Genomic DNA, 17,888 nt, shown 5'->3' with positions numbered 1-17,888 from the left:
TCTTCTTCACATACCTAAGAACTCTTCTCACTACATCCAAATGTGATTTGCATGGTTTCTGCATAAACTGACTTATCAACCAACAACATAACTCAAGTCTGGTCTTGTAATGGTTAAGTAGATAAGACTACCAACCATCTTTCTGAACATAGTGAACTCCTCAACATAAGGTCCATCATCCATCAACTTAACATTTTGATCCAATGGTGTATCAACCGGTTTGCATCCTATCATGCCATATTTTTCCAATATCTCTAATGCATATAGCCTTTGTATCAGCCATATACCATGAGGTGTATCAATAACCTCAATACCCAAGAAGTATCTCAACAAACCAAGGTCCTTTATATCAAACTCTATATGTAACCCATGCTTGACTTCAACAATCTCCTTCTCAAGTGTACCTGTAATAATGAGGTCATTAACATAGATGACAACAACAACCATACCATCTTCTGTATGCCTCACATAAAGTGAATAATCAGATTTGCTCTGTTGAAATTCCATACTGCATAAGAATTTGTTGATTCTATCACACCATGATCTTGGTGCTTGCTTCAGTCCATATAAAGCCTTCTTCAACCTGCATACATACTGTGGGTATTTTGGACCTACATAGCCCTCTGCCTGATCCATGTACACTTCCTCTTCTAAGTTTCCATTCAAAAATGCATTTTTCACATCCATTTGATAAAGCTTCCAACCATATATAGAAGCCAATGCAATCACCGATCTCACTGTTGTCATTTTAGCTACTGCACTGAATGTTTCTTCATAGTCCACCATAAGTTTGTGCATATTTTGCAACCAGCCTTGCTTTATACCTCTCAAGGGAACCATCCGACTTAATTTGACCTTATAAACCCATTTACATCCAATGGATTTCTTGCCATGAGGTAATTTCACAAAATCCCAAGTCTTGTTTTTCCTTAGTGCATCCATCTCTTCATCCATTGCTTGTCTCCACTCTTTGCTCTCTATTGCTTCTTCAAAGCAAGTAGGCTCCACATGTTGTACAAAAGAAACCATGAATGCATGATGCATATTCATGAACCCATTATAAGTCAATCTATCAACTAGATACCTTAACATTTCTAGCATTCTCAATTGAGATGCACTACCATGTGTCTCAACTAATCTAGTGTGTGGTGGAACATACTTTCCTGTACTTTTAGTGCCAGGTTTTTTAACATGCGGAATTCCATACTCATCATATATAGATTCATCTTTTGAACTTTCAGCCATAGGTTTCTTTCCTTTCACAACTACTACACTCCTTTGTGTACTTCTCAACCTACCACTCCATGGACTGTAATTGCCATTGCTTTCCACATTCTCTTGAGGTCCTGAAGCATCTTCCACATGTTGATTTTCAGCCTTGTTGTTTGCTGAAATTTTCCTTCCATAGCCATCATCATCATTGCTTTCATATGAATCAAAATCCACTGCAATTTTGGGCTTGTACCATGATTCACATTCACCGAATCTGACATCCCTGCTTATGTATACTTCCTTACTCACTAGATCATAGCATTTGTATCCATTCTTCTCATCAGGATATTAAAGGAAAATGCATTTTACAGTCTTTGGTTCCATCTTCTTTCTAAAATCATCTGAAACATGAACATAACAAACACATCTAAAGACTCTAAAGTATGCAACAGTGGGTGTCCTGCCATACATTTTCTCATATGGTGACATAAGGTTGTAGGTGTTCTATTCATAATGTGAATTGTAGTATGCACTGCTTCTGCCCAATATGACAGTGGCATGTTCATTTGGTTCATCATTGCCCTTGCAACCTCTGCAATGATTTGATTCTTCCTTTCAGCCACACCATTTTGCTAAGGTGTGTACATGCATGTCAATTGCCTTTTGATACCATGATCTCTCAAGAAGTCACAAAACTCATATGATATGTACTCTCCACCATTATTTGACCTCAAACATTTTATGTAGCATCCAAATTGCTTTTTAGCCATAGATTTAAATTCCAAAAACTTTTCAAATGCTTCACTTTTATGCTACATAAAGTATACCTAAGTCATTCTGCTAAAATCATCAATGAAAGTGATATAGAATCTACATCTTTTTCTCATGGAAACATTCTGACATGGGCCCCAAATATCTGAGTATACCATTTCCAAAGGATAGCTGCTTATTCTCCCCCTCTTTGGAAATGGAAATTTGGACTGCTTGCCAAATTGACAAGCCTCACATACATGATCAAAATTCACATATCCAAAATGCGATACTATCTGTCTTGATTGCATTTGCTTCAATCTTTGCAAATTGACATGACCAATCCTTCTATGCCATAATTCCACATCCTTATCTTGCCCATGTCCTCTCTCAACATACATAGAGTTTTGAATCACCGGAGTACCTACATCCAAAGCAAATAATCTCCCTTTCTTTCTACCATGAACAATCACCTTACCAGGTCTTCCATTATGGAACTTCTCAATGAAACATCCAAACTTATTGAATCTCACCTACAATCATTGATCTATCATTTGACCCCAACCGATGCTAACTTCTTAGTTATTGTGGGCACATAAAGTACATCACCAAGCTTATTCTCAATCCCATCTTTAGTAACAAGTGGCACACTACCAATATGTGTAATTTTATGTAAAGTATCATCACCAACGGCAACATATTTTTCATTTTGCATCTGCTCCTTGCTATCAAACCACTCAGCATGATGAGTCATGTGGTTTGTAGCTTCTGAATCCAAAAACCAGTCATCCTCACGAGGAGGGTGAGTCATGCTCCCAAGCATGCTCCATAGCAAATAGGTGACCTCTAGGAAATCCGCCTCTAGGTCCATAACATGTATCACCATAAGTGCTTGCATAGTGGCCATATTGGGTCTTTCCACGACCCCTAGACATGGCATTCTGTTTGTGATAACAATCCCTCTCAAAATGACCAAACTGCCCACAATAATGACAAGTGCCATCTATCTATGAAGGAATAAACCATCCTCTACCTCTAGGGAAAGATCTTCCCCTGCCTCTATGCATGAAGTCACCACGACCAAAGTTACCTCTTCCACGAGCAAAACTATCATTACCACGACCAAGTGAAGAGCCTCTCACTCTAGATGAGCTGCCACGACGACCCCTCTTGTGATAGAAAACACTATCTCCACCTGCATTTTTGCAACTGCTAGATGTTAGAATATCAAGCTCCCGTTACTCTATAATCAGTCTATCTTTATGTGTGTGACCGACATTAGCTGGATACAGCTATACATGTGTGTGACATTCAATAAGTCGATGTAGTTAATGACTTAACCACAATTAGTCTTAGTTAGTCATATCTATGTGTGTAAGTCACTTTCAGTTAGTATAATGGAAGAATAATGAAAGAAGAACAACAATGAGCTGAGGCTCATCTTCTACTCCACTCTGTCTCTCTCTTTCTCTTCCAACATGGTATCAGATCTTGAACGCCTGAAGCTTCAAGGTTTGGCAGTTGCCATTTGACATCAAGACATCACATCTGAAGAAAACATCATCAAAGGAGATTGTTCCTGCAATCCATTTTTTTTGTAGAAGCTATATCTTGCTACAGAAATGGTTTTTGGAGAAACGGCCCTATGCTCCTGACTGTTTCGATGTGGTCTACAACTTTGTAGAAGAAATTTTTTTCAAATTCCTCATAGATTTTGAGATATTCAGCACAAACCTGTGCTGACTCATTGTTTACTCAGTAAACAACAGGTGATGCCAGGGGACTGGTGGCTTTCATCCTAACAATGTATATGCCCTTATTATCATGCATTTGATCATGATATTGGAATGTTAAATGGTCAAATTTGGAGCTTATTTGTAGGCTGGAAATAGTGAACTGGTTGTTGTCCTGAATTTGGAAACAATATACCTATAGGGTCGAAGAATCTGTGATGCTTATTTGCTAGTGACAAATGCTTCAATCATACCACTTGAGTGGTAAATGCTTTTTGGGATATTGTGAGTCCTGAAAGTCCAAAGTTTGGACTGATTTGTTGATGGTTATACTAGGGTATTGACTGGTTATTGTATGTAGGAAGGATATCTATCATCTTCACTTGACATACATGCAATATATTCTGACCGGTTGGACATGTATCAACTCTTGCATAGAGTGAACTGAATGAGATGTGTTGGGGCTTTTTTGAGGTCTGAATACTCTTGTTTTAACAGAGAAAATATTGTTGATTATAGCAGTGGGCTGGCTGTATTTGGTACTGCTACTTGCATGCAGTATAAACATTGATACTTATGGATATAGTTTGTTGCTGGGATGTTTTGCCACTACCATAGAATGTTTTGAACTGATTTGAGCTTGGTTTATGCTAAGTTGACTGTGTTTTTTTCATTGTTGGAATACAATTTATAGTAAGCAGGTTGTCAGGAAAACTGTCCTGAATTGTAGGAAACTGTTCTGACTAGCAGGAAACTAGTTCTGAACTCTAGGAAAAGGAGTTAGATACTTATAGGTTGTATACATCACTAAATACCTAAGCTGCAACTATGGCAAATGGTCAAGGCACTGACAATATCACTCAAATTGTGGGAGAAAAGGTGGACAACAAAAATTTTGCTTTATGGAAGTTCCGTATGAAGAATTTTTTGGTTGGCAGAGGTTATTGGAACTTATGTACATGCGATGAGGCTGAACCTGAAATGCATGAAAGGAATCTGATAAATGATTAGAAAAGGGCTCATAAGCTATGGATTAAGAGAGCATGCAAGGTATTACATTGGTTTTCCCTAAGTATATGAGATTCTATGGTTATACAAATTACTGGATGCAGTTTCCCAAAGGATGCATGGGAGATATTCATGAAGAATTATGGAAATGTAACACATGCAAGAAACATTCAACTAAAGCAACAGTTCAATGACATGTCTAGGAATGGTAGAAGCATTCAGGCCTACACTACAAAGATCAAGAATATAGCGGATCAGCCTGTACCATTGGGTCTTCAGTGTGTCTGAGCATGATATGATTGCATTGACATTGAATGGACTTGGCAAAGAGTATAAAGCATTTGATACGTCTATTTCTGTGAGAGTTAAATCCCCTGATTGGGATGAGCTAATTGCTTTGTTGCTGCATGAGGAAGTTAAGCTTGGATTGAATACACGTTCTAGTACGTCTCAAAGCAAAGACATTGTTCTTTACTCTAGCCAACGTGGTAGAGGCAGAGCAGAGGCCATGGCTCTTTTCGAGGTCGAGGAGACACTCAAAATGCTTATGGACAGCATCATCAGAATGCCTGGCATGGCACAAATACACAGGGCTAGCGTAGATTTGGTGGCTTTAGAGTCAGGATTTGGTTCATGGTAGTCAAATGATAAGTCAAACAGAGATAATTACTGTCATTACTACGACAGATATGGACACATTGAAAAGGATTGCTACAAGAAGCAAGGAGATATGAAGGCAAAGGGCAAACAACATGGGCACTATGCATCTTCTAGTGGTGCTCATGATGAGCAGGTTGACAGATTGTTTGCCATGTAGCATGTGTCTAAGAATGCATCTAGGCAGAACAAAGATGAGAGATGGTACATGGCTTCAAATCATATGACACCCCATGGAGAATGCTTTGATGAGATGGTTGTAGGTTCACATGGTTATGTGTGTACTACTGGGGATGACACCCAACATGAAATTTAGCACACAAGAATTGTTCCATTGTTGATGCTTGATGGCAAGAAAAAGAGCTTGCATGATGTACTACATGTACCTACAATAACCAAGAATCTTTTGTTAGTTGGATAGATGGCAGAACTGAATCTGCAAGTGAGATTTAATAGAGATGGATGCTTTGTTGAAGAATATGGTAATGGCTACAAATTGATTGCTAGAGGCCGAAGAGATGGCATAATGTTTACTCTTGATACGTCAATTCTAGAATTGAAAGCAGCCATGTTTGCACATGATGATGGTGCTAAATGGGATGTTAAGAAATGGCATAACCAGATTGTCCATTCGAATGTACAAAAGCTAAAATCTATGTAGCAGAAGGAGATTGTGATTGGACTGCCTAAGTTCAAGTATCATGACTTTGGACATGTATGTGATGCATGTCAGTTTGGAAAGCAGACAAGGTTTCCATTTATGAGACGTGTACGGAATAGCTCATGACCCTTGCAGTTGGTACATTTAGATGTATGGAGTCCATCTCATAATTCTTCATTTGGTGATGCTCGTTACTATGTATCCTTCATTGATGATTTCAGTAAGGTATACTTGGCTTTACATACTAAAACATAAGGATGATGTATTTGATACATTCAAGGACTTCAAGAAGCATGTTGAAAATGATTTGAGTTGTAAAATTTCATGTCTTAGATCAGATGGAGATGGAGAACATGTCTCTAATTACTTTGACAGGTACCTTGTTAAACATGGGATTAGAAGACAGTTAACTTGCAGCTATACACCGCAGCAAAATGGTGTAGCAGAAAGGAAAAGTAGGGTACTGATGGAATCAGCAAGAGCTATGCTGAATGAGAAGAGTTTGCCAAATGGTTATTGGACTAAAGCAGTAGTGACTACTGTCTATGTGCTGAATGGAACCCCTACAGCAAGGATTCATGATGTAACTCCATATGAGAGGTTGTATGGTCATAAGCTTGACATTTTACACTTGAAGGTATTTGGAAGCATTGCATATGTGCATGTTTCTAATGAAAAGAGGAAGAAATTGGATCCTAAAGCTGTCAAGAGTGTGTTCCTTGGTTATGCACAAGACCAGAAAGCTTACAAGTGTTATGTACCATCTACCCATGAGACATTGATTAGCAGAGATGTTGTTTTTGATGAGCTGGCATCATGGTATGGTAATCCTATTGCAGGGGCTACTGATGGATCAACCAGCACTAGTAATGTTGAAAATACACCTACAGTGAGTACATCTATGAGTGGTTCTACAGGTGATGGGTCACCTACAGTAAGTCCTTGGTCAGGACGCTTGCAGAGTCACACTCTTGGTCCACTGACACAGATATATCAGTGAGAGGGAGATTGGATAAGGAAAAAGAAAAGATGCTTGAGGATGTGACAGGTCCACTTACAACAGGTTATGAGTCATCTAACAACGATAGTTTGGATAGTGAGTAGGGCATTCCTTCTGTTATGATGCCTGGAGCAAAGGTAAAGTCATTATGTACCGCCTCATGAGAGAAAATCTCAGAGTGAGCCACAATTACGAAGATCTGAGAGAGTTAGAAAACTAGTTGACAGGTTTACATACACTAGTTATTCAGCCCGCCATTATGCATATATGGCTAGTGTGACAGGTTACAAAGAATCTACAAAGTTTGATGATGTAGTTATAGATGATAATTGGTTTGCTACCATGGATGAGGAGTATGCAGCCCTCGTTGAAAATGAGACATGGGAATTGGTTGAGTTGCATGAAGGAAAATTCCCCATTGGCTGCAAATGGGTGTACAAGGTTAAGTGCAAGCCAGATGGTTCGTTAGAATGCTATAAGGCCAAGCTGGTTGCAAAAGGGTATGCACAGCAATATGTCCTTGACTATGAGGAGACTTTCAGTCCGGTGGCTAAAATGCCAACAGTTAGAACTGACATTGCTTTGGTAGCATGCAAAGATTGGAAATTATGGCAAATGGACATCAAGAATGCTTTCTTGAATGGTGATTTGGTTGAGGAAGTATATATGGAGCAGCCTGAAGGCTATGTTCACCCGGACTTTCCTACACATGTATGTAAGCTGAAAAAGGCTTTATATGGACTGAAACATGCACCTAGAGCATGGAATGCTCAGATTAGCAATGATTTATAGCAACATGGATTTAGATTGGGTGATGCAGATCACAGTCTGTTCACGAAGAAGACAGATTATGGATATGTGTTTCTAGTGGTTTATGTAGACGATCGTATCATCACTGGAGATGATGAAGAGGGCATTGCTGAAATTAAATCATGTTTACAGGTTGAATTTAGAGTCAAAGACCTTGGTGAACTAAAGTATTTTATTGGAATTGAGGTAGTATCTATGCCTCAAGGTATATGGTTGCTACTACAGAAGTAGTATGCTCATGACATGTTATAGAAGTATGGTATGAATGAATGCAAGCCTATGGAGACACCTCTTGATTAGAATGTCAAGCTACAGATTGATGTTGGGAATGAAATGAAGAATGTGACGATGTATCAATAGATGGTGGGCAGTTTGATATACTTGACTATTACCCACCATCCTGACTTATGTTATGCAGTGGGGCTGATTAGTCACTTCTTCATGCAGAAGCCTCACAAACCACATTTAGATGCAGTCAGGATGATCATGAGATATGTAAAGGATACTAAAGATTATGGGTTGTTTTATGCATATGGAAAATCTCTTGACTTGATAGGGTTTACTGATGCTGATTGGGTTGGTTATGCCTATGACAAGAGGTCAACCAGTGGTTATGCATTTGGATTGGGCAACAATATGATCAGTTGTTGGCAGAGTAAGAAACAACCTACTATTGCATTGTCCAGTAGAGAAGTTGAGTACAGAGGAGTTGCCTTAGCAACTTGCGAAGCAATTTGATTAATGAAATTGCTGAAAGTCTTGGGAATACAGCTAAAAAGTAGAGTGAGATTGCATTGTGATAACCTCAGTAGTGTTATGTTGGCTAGCAATCCTATCTAACATGCTAGGTCCAAACATATTGAGGTTTACTACCATTTCATCAGAGAAATGGTTATTACATGGCAGATTGACTTGATTCATGTGAAGACTAAAGACCAGGTAGTAGACATATTTACCAAGTCACTTGGTAAAGAAAAGTTCATATACTTTAGACAGCTACTTGGAGTTTATCAGATGGTTTGAGCTTGAGGGGGAGTGTTAGAATATCAAGCTCCCATTACTCTTCAGTCAGTCTATCTTTATGTGTGTGACTGACATTAGCTGGATACAACTGTACACGTGTGTGACATTCAATAAGTCAGTGTAGTCAATGACTTAACCATAATTAGTCTTGGTTAGTCATACCTATGTGTGTAAGTCTCTTTTAGTTAGTATGATGGAAGAATAATGAAAGAAGAACAACAACGAGTTGAGGCTCATCTTCCGCTCCACTTTGTCTCTCTCCCTCTCTTCCAACACTAGATGCATTCAATCCCAACTTGATTTCTTCTGTAAGTAGCAATCCAATAAGCTCCTCAAAGTTAGGCATAGAGACTCCTGTAACTGAAATAGAGGTATCCAAAGATTTGAAAGCTGGTCCAAGTCCATTTAGTGTCAGTGACACTAAATCATCATCATCAACTGGTGCATTAATGGATGCAAGGTCTTCTGCAATTTGCTTGATTTCTGCCACATAGTCACTGCTATTGTGATTGCCTCTCCCCATGCACCATGCAATCTCTACTTAATTTGTATCTTACGAGCCTCTGTACATGTTCCATACAATTTTTCTATGATTTCCCATGCCTCCTTACAAGTATTTTCCTTTTTTATATGAGGAATCAAGGTTTCTGAAATACATATGGAGATCCAATGTAAAACCTTCATGTTTTTCCATGTCCAATCCTTGTACGCTTTCTTTTTCTCTTCAGTTGGATGTTCAAGAACTTCTGAACATTCATCGTCACTTGTTATGAGGTCCCATAGACCTCTACCCAATCAAAAAATTCCATCCTTTAAGACCAAACACTATAATTGTCTTTGGTTAATTTGTCTCCCACAATCTAAGTGATCTATGTTGTGTCAGACATTATGGCTGTTGCAAATTTAGAAAAACCAACAATACAAACTGTCCACAAATGGTATTCAATAGCATGCCCTAATCCAAAACATCAATGGTCCAATCCAAGACCAAAAAGCATTAAAAATAGCCCTAAAATGCATGTAAAAATAACTTCCAGCAATATGACTATCATATATGTGTCCAAAAATTGTCATATGCATCCATCCATGATGCCAACATGTCATGCATTCAATTCCCAACAAGAAACATCCAAATCAGATCCCAAATGATGTCCGTATGACTCAAAATGCATAAAAAACACGGGTCTAAAATTGACCTTTTTTGTACAATTTTTATGCTATTTTTGTGCCAAGCTGGAAGAACATAGCAAGATGAAGCTAGAAGAAATTTCCCAAAATTGTTTGAGAAAAAATCGGCCTCCAAATAGCTTCCCGTAAGATGCATAGAAATTGACACCATAGCCTAATCATATTTGCAAATCATAACATACATCTACACCTTTTGTTGCTGGTGAGCTCAAACGACAACCCCAACATTGCATGAATGGCTGCCCTAGCATCACCAGGCTTTTCCTTGTCCTTGACGTTGACTGTGCGGCAATCCGTCGCGATACCAAGTGTCTTCTTCTTCCCAACTCTCGTCTTATCGGTCCTCCTACTACTTCTTTTGTGGAACTGAGGCTAGTTTGCTCTGACACGCTCTTGAGCTCCAAAGACCGTCCAAAATACCTTTGTCTTCCTGTGCAATGTGTGGCGATGGCTCAATAGAGTGTTCCCATAGTCTCTGAAACTAAGATTGTGTTCCTTACCAAGTTCCGTAAACCAATTCCTAGCATCTATAAAATGTCATTCAGGAGCTGATTGTCCAGCAGCATTTGTTGTGGTATAACCAGATGTACAAATATCACGTTGTCCTTGCCTTGGGTTTTGTTATAGTCTATGATCAACTTATGGCTGGATATTCGAGCTCTGAAACCAATTGAAAAGAGAGGGGGAGAGATACACAACGAAGAGTGGACGGCATGGGATATGGAGGCTCAACCATTTTTCATGTTCATCTTCTTCTATCTCTTCATTATTCCATTCCCACAGTCTACTCCAAGTGATACCCTCAAAGTGATAGATACCCTCAACTTAAGGACACTTTACATATGCTTCTACTTTAGATACATACAACCATAGGATATGACTTAGAATATGTCATATTTATCAACATCCCTAGGTGCCTACTTAAGGCCATAAAGGCTCTTTATCAACTTGCACACTAAGTGTTCCCTATCTTTTTCCTCAAAGCCCTTAGACTCTTGCATATAAATCTCATCATGCAAGTCCCCATGTAAGAAATGCATCTTGACATCCATCTGATAGAGGTCTAGATTCGGGTTGTACAACTAAAGCCAAAACCAAGCATAGGGTAGTCATCTTGATGACTAGAGATAAGACTTCATCAAAGTCAACACCATGCTTATGCTTAAAATCATTAGCTACACCAATTTGGCCTTATAGGCTTGGGGTATCCATAAGTACTCTTCAACTTGTACACCCACTAGTATGGCAAAGCATGTTTTTCACTAGGCAAAGAAATCAAATTCCATATATGATTTTTTAGCAATGCGTATGGCCTCATCATAGGTAAGAGACTTACCATTATCTGTCACACCATAACATAATCCATAGAGGGTGCAAACCAATCAGGATGACATTTGTCTCTAGTAAACCGCCATAAAATAAACTATGAAATTTTTATCCCTTTTCTAACATCATGGTTTTAGTCCATTGGAGCATCAACTACTATAGGTTGCCTAGCTATTTGTACAATAATAGGAAGCTCCTCATGAAATATCACAATGTGTACCTGAACTAGTTGCTCAAGCAGCTTATGCATTTTCTCTTCATGGAAAACAACGTCATGGCTATGGATGATTTTTTGAGCTTGTGGATCTTATAGGTGATAGCCAATCTCACTTGCATCCTCATAACCAAGAAAGATGCATTTCAAGATACAGCTTATTGCATGTGTCCTTGGAAACATGGCAAAAAGTCTCACAAAGCAAAGACATGCAAATGGGCATAGTGCATGGGGATTGATTAGTCAAATATACAGTAGTAGTAATAACTAACTCAACTCAAAACTATTGAAGTAAGCCTTCCTAGCTAAGCATACTACAAACTCGCTCTTGAATTATCCTATTCATGTGCTTATCCATGCCATTCTGGGGTGGGGTGTACGGAGTAGTCAATTGACCCTTAATATCCCTCTCATCATAAAACTACTCAAAAGTTTAGATAGATACTCACCCCCATTGGTAGATCATAGGTATTTGAGCCTATACTTAGACTGGTTCTCAACAAAAGCAAGCCAATACTAAAATGTAGCTAGGAAACTTTATGGGGTTTACCTAGATTAGAATGAATAAGAGCTAGAGACTCACTGATGTGCGTAATGCCAAACTTCTTATGCAAGTTATGAGTCTGCCAACCAAAAAAACAATAATCACAAGAATTAAAACACTTATAGTAGCCAAGGGATGAAAGATATAGCAAATGGGTAAGTATTTTCATTTCCTTTAATGATATGTGCCCAAGGCAATGATACCATAACAATACATGTGGTACAATAGGTTCTATCAAAACATGGTCAATAGACCTAGATACAAGTAAGAGATAACAAGGTCCAGACTTGGCATCTCATGCCAAGATAATATTTCCACGGGTAAGCTTCCACGAGAAATCACCAAAAGATATAGCATGACTTGCATCATCCAATTGTCCAACTGAACAGGCTTGTGGTCAAAGTTGAAACATGGCATATATCATGTAACGTAAACATATTACCTGAAGAAAACTATAGATGGACATCTCCAATACAAAAAATATATCCACGCCCAGATCGTTACTTAATCTGACAAATCTTGTCATGTTGCGATAAGAGTGGAATCACTTACAATGAGGGGTGACATGAAATGAAGCCCCTAAATCAAGCAACCAACACTAAGCATAGGTAGATGAAGCATCAATCAACTATGAACAATCAAGGAGAAGAAGCTGCAAGTATATAGTCATCATAAAAATCAATCTACATGACATTAATCTCTTCAATCTTGATACTAGACTTGTTAGGGACAATGCTACAATCATCATTCATTTCTTGCACTTTATTCTTTTCCTTTTCGTTGCACCTATCATTGCACATTTTATGGCACTATGGCTGAATATGACCCTTCTTCCACAATAGCAACAGGTCAATGTAGACTTACAACCACAAGACTCGTGTAAGACTGTACGCGTGATTGAGGATGAGATTTCTGAGAGTCTCTCCCACAACTCTCATTGCCACTCCTACCATTACTACCTCTGACTATTAAAGCATGAGAGGTGCAAGAAGCATTGATATTCTTTCTATTAAACTCTTCATTCAAGAGTGCATCCTCTACATCTTACAATTTGAGTCCATCATTAGGTATATTTGTATACATAGTAGTATAGAATGTGTCCTATGACACTCAGACAATATAACCAACATGACAATTGTCCTTAAATTCAATTTTCTATGAAGATAAGTGGCTTAAAATAGAATGAAACTCATTCAAGTGGACAAACATAGAGGTTCCCTCCTTCATACAAAGGTCCATGAGTTGCTTCACCTAATATATCTGAGAGATATGGAAAATCTTATCCCATAACTCCCATGCAATCTACCCATCAAAGATAACATTATAGTAGACTTGATTAGAGAGTGACAAAACGATTGTAGACTTACATAACATATCTAGTTCATTCCAATCCTCTACATCAAAGCATTTGATATTTACACCCTCATGTCTCAATGGCGTCATCTATAATTTTTACACTAGAACATGCCAAATTTGTACCTTCTAATAGCTGTACTTTGTGCCATCCAACTTCTCAATATTAAAGATATCATTGTTATTTGACCCACCAGTCTCCATAATGCAAAAGATGAAAGCACAATCCAAGACAAATAGGTTGTTGTGAATGATAGCAAAACAATCCCAAAATCACAACCAAATCAAGGGATGAGCAAGAGAAACTTCCAGAAGGATGAGCCATCCACTAACTATAATTAAGTAATTGTCAAATCCAAGTGATTATCCTCAAATAGAATGCATAAAACTAGAATGATAGGCTAATGTAATAAATTGCAGCAATATACCAGCAACCAAGTGTGAGCAACCAAGAAAGAAAGACCATGAACAATTGGAACTCAAGGCTATCACAATTGTAGTGTATCAATAACCATACATGCAGTAGGCATGAGAGATCCTAGGGTAAAGAGAGGAAAGTCACCAAATGCATAACCCACTGAGAAAATCTCAATATATAACCCATAAGTATATAAATATCACTAATAAAATACTGATAGACAAAGTGTAAAGTCCAAATTAAGTTATCAAATCAGCCCATTGTGGGGTAACTACATCCAATACATATCAAGAGAGCATGTACATGAAGTAAGTGTCCCATGGTCTTGGTGAAAGTAAGCTCAAGCTCAATTGCATAAATCCAAAGCTCTATGTAACATCCAAAGTAGTATAGGTAACTCCCATTGGAATCAAATCAAAAGCCAAATGAGCAATGTAAGCTCAAAATATCAACTATATGATATCCAAATATCCAATATACATGAAGCATAAGATTAGAGTATAGAACTTAATATATTCTTCAAGCTTGTAATTGTGCAAGCCACTGAAGTAACCAAGGCATGTAATCATAGTCAATATCAATGTAACGAAGCCCAAATCTCAGCTCAAAAGCATGTGTAGTATATCAAGAAGTATACATAACAATTGAAGTAGCAGTACATCCATTGAATATCTGTAAAGCATCGATGAACATTAGGTATGTGTATAATCTTTTCATGAACAAATGCTTGTTGCCCTATTATTACAACAGTGAAATAACAATGAAATTTGGACTATTTTAAGCTCAAATCTATTCCAAAAGCATAACCATACCATCAAGCACCAAAATAGCATCCCAGAAGCATCAAATATGCAAACCAAAATTGTTTTGTTTTGTGTAAAACCTAGAATAGAAAACTACATGGAATAAATCTATGAATGTCTATATCTATAGCTCTCATCATGTTCTCTGTTTCTAGCTATGGAACACCTAAATGTGATACCATGTGCAAAAGTTATGGCCACAATATGACAATATTGTCAAGTTTGCATAACTATCCAGACTTCTATAGTATGATTTATATCTACTCAAAATAGATAAAATGCCTACTTCTCCTTACCTCAATAAGCACTCAAAAAGGCTCAAGTAAGCCTTGGAGAGCTTCTCAACAAGTATGAAGCAACTAGAACGAGTTGGAAGAAGGAAAGGCTCATTGCATACCTCAAGAGGAAGAAACAATGGCTACCATGAAACCTTGAGTTGAAGCTTTGAATCCAGGCTGAAGCAAAGGATAAAGAAGCTCCTCAAATGGTTGGCTCTAGTATAGTTGAAAGGTAGAGCCTAAGTGAAAACACACAAGTCAAAGCAAGAGCTATGGTAGATGGAACAAGAGAGAGATACCATACATGGGAACTCTAATAGTCACAATGTGTGACCAACGTTCTCTTATTCAAATGTCACTGAAATAATAAAGAATGAAGTGACAATGATGGGTGCATGTCACCTAGAATATACAAGTGTACAGGTATTATCAATGTAATGAATATGTAGGCAGTTAGGCACATACACCTTTATCCTTACCAGTAGTAGCTAACAAGGCAAGACCTTCCAATGTGCCATGTTCATGCTCAACGATGCTCAATGCAAGAAAAATCATAGCCAATGATGCTATCGATTCTAATGCCCAAAATTAGGTATTTTATTCTTAAATATTTGGGAAAATGTTAGAAAATAATAGATTATCTATATCTTTCACATATAAAATTTTGATATTTTCAAATAGTCAAAATATAAGAATTAGCCCCTCGTTTTAGCAACAATGGAAACTATATAATAATGAGATAGTTATAAGATTAGAGGCATTTTTGAAATGTTCATATGTATAGATATGTTACAAATGGATCATGCACATGTGAACATATCAACTCTGCAAGTATACAACCATGAGAATGGTGATGTTACAATAATATTAAACATGTTCTTGTATGTACATAAAAAGGACCATTTGATTAATAAAAGTGTTTTAGTTTAAATGAAGGCTAGTGGTGGATTTGTTGATTGACAAAGATGTTTTAACTTAGTTAAAGCCATTTTTGGTCATAGATGGGTATCGCTCATTTTGGATATGTGAAAAGATCATGTAGACAAGATGTGATGGTATAGTGTAGATTTGCTGCAAAAGCCCGGGGAGGTCAATCATTAATGTATGTATGTATCATGTGGATTTGATATAAGAGATTTTTAAAATACTATTTTATACATTTTTTACATATAGAAGGGTCTCATATAAAAGGGTTACTTACATATTAAATAGAAAATGGTTGTGTTTTATTAAGAAAAAACTCATAAATAAGGATATTTATAAATAGGCTTTGAATACACGTGATATAGAGTGTATACATATAGTGAACTACTTGAGCATAATAGGTAGCAGTATGATTTATGTGAGGATGTAGTGTAGATTCTCTACAAGAGGTAGCACTATGGTTGTGTAAATTCACAAGAGGCAATACAATGGCCACAATATGTACTCTTCCTAAGGTCTCACTATCGTGGTTTACACACGATTGATTTATATCCATCTAGAGTGTAGATTACCACCTAGACAAGATATTAGACGTGCGAGAAAGGTTCATCTCACTTTAAAAGCTAAGAACTAGTGGGACTTTGGTAGTAATTCTTAAACTTTCCTAAGATAGGAAAAGAAATCTCAGGAGTTGAACATTAACTTTTCTTAGGGTTTGGCCTTAGATCTTGATCATATGTCATTCTAGGGGAGTAGAGATGAGATTTTCCTTATGGGTAAAGGGCTAGATTCAACTTCCTCTCATCTCTTACTCACTATAAATCAAGTGTGGCACAATTGATCTACTCTCAATCTTGTAGGGTCACAATGAGATTGCTTGGACTGAGTGCTAGAATGTTGTGAGAGAATGTTAGTCTTTTGGAAACCTTTAGGTTGATTCTCATGGATCAAGGCCAAGTGCTTCACAGTGAGGTACTAGACCCACAATCACCCAGTCAAACCTATGAGGTGTGGACAACTAGGTGACCCTAGATGACTACCAAATGTTACCTTATGTAGTCAAGCGATGAGTACATTATATAAAGTCACACAAGACAAGGGCTGCCATCCCCTTTCACAATATATGAGATACATATGTGCAGAGAAGAAAACCCCCTTTTCATTTAGTTTTTAACCATTCTCATTTCAAGCATGCTAGCTTGGTCCATGCATTCTATTTTTTACTATCACTTGCCTCCTAATAGTAGAGCACGAGGGGAAGAAACAAGAATCGAGTTTTTTGAGCAAGTTTTTTTTGGCAATCCCTTTATTCTTATTTCACATAGTTCACTTATTTCACTCTTAGATGTACCTACCTCCACTTCCACTTTTACGACTACCATTTTTGCCGCTAGCTCTACCACCACCACCACCACCACCACTACCATGACAAAGTCATAGAATCTCTCTCTCTCTCTCTCTCTCTCTCTCTCTCTCTCTCTCTCTCTCTCTCTCTCTCTCTCTCTCTCTCTCTCTCTCTCTCTCTCTCTCTCTCTCTCTCTCTCTCTCTCTCTCTCTCTCTCTCTCTCTCTCTCTCTCTCTCTCTCTCTCTCTCTCTCTCTCTTAATGAGGAAACTTCTACAATATTCAAATGGATAAAGATTGTTTCCTTGTTTTTAATGAGGAAACTACTACAACGTTCAAATGGATAAAGATTTTTTCCTCTAGTTTACATAGGAGATAAATAGAATTTCAAACCAAATGATGATATTTATCTACAGGCATAACTTGATGTTTGTAATGGTATCTTATCAAGTTGTGTAAGTTAGTAACATGGAGACTTCTCTACATGCATAATTTGGTATCCTTCTATAGAATTATATTTTTAATGGTATCTTATCGATGTGTTCTCTATATATAATAGAACTATGAATGGCAGGTTCAAGTATGTGCAATTGGAGAAGGGGGTGTTGCAAACTACTTTGCCAAGGAAATGCATGGATTAGG

The sequence above is a fragment of the Lygodium microphyllum genome, chromosome 2 (assembly GCF_053477565.2).
Source record: "Lygodium microphyllum isolate KBCC chromosome 2, Lygodium_microphyllum_v1.1.10, whole genome shotgun sequence".
Classification (NCBI taxonomy): domain Eukaryota; kingdom Viridiplantae; phylum Streptophyta; class Polypodiopsida; order Schizaeales; family Lygodiaceae; genus Lygodium; species Lygodium microphyllum.
The sequence above is the reverse complement of the archived record's forward strand: the minus strand, read 5'-3'. Positions refer to the sequence as shown.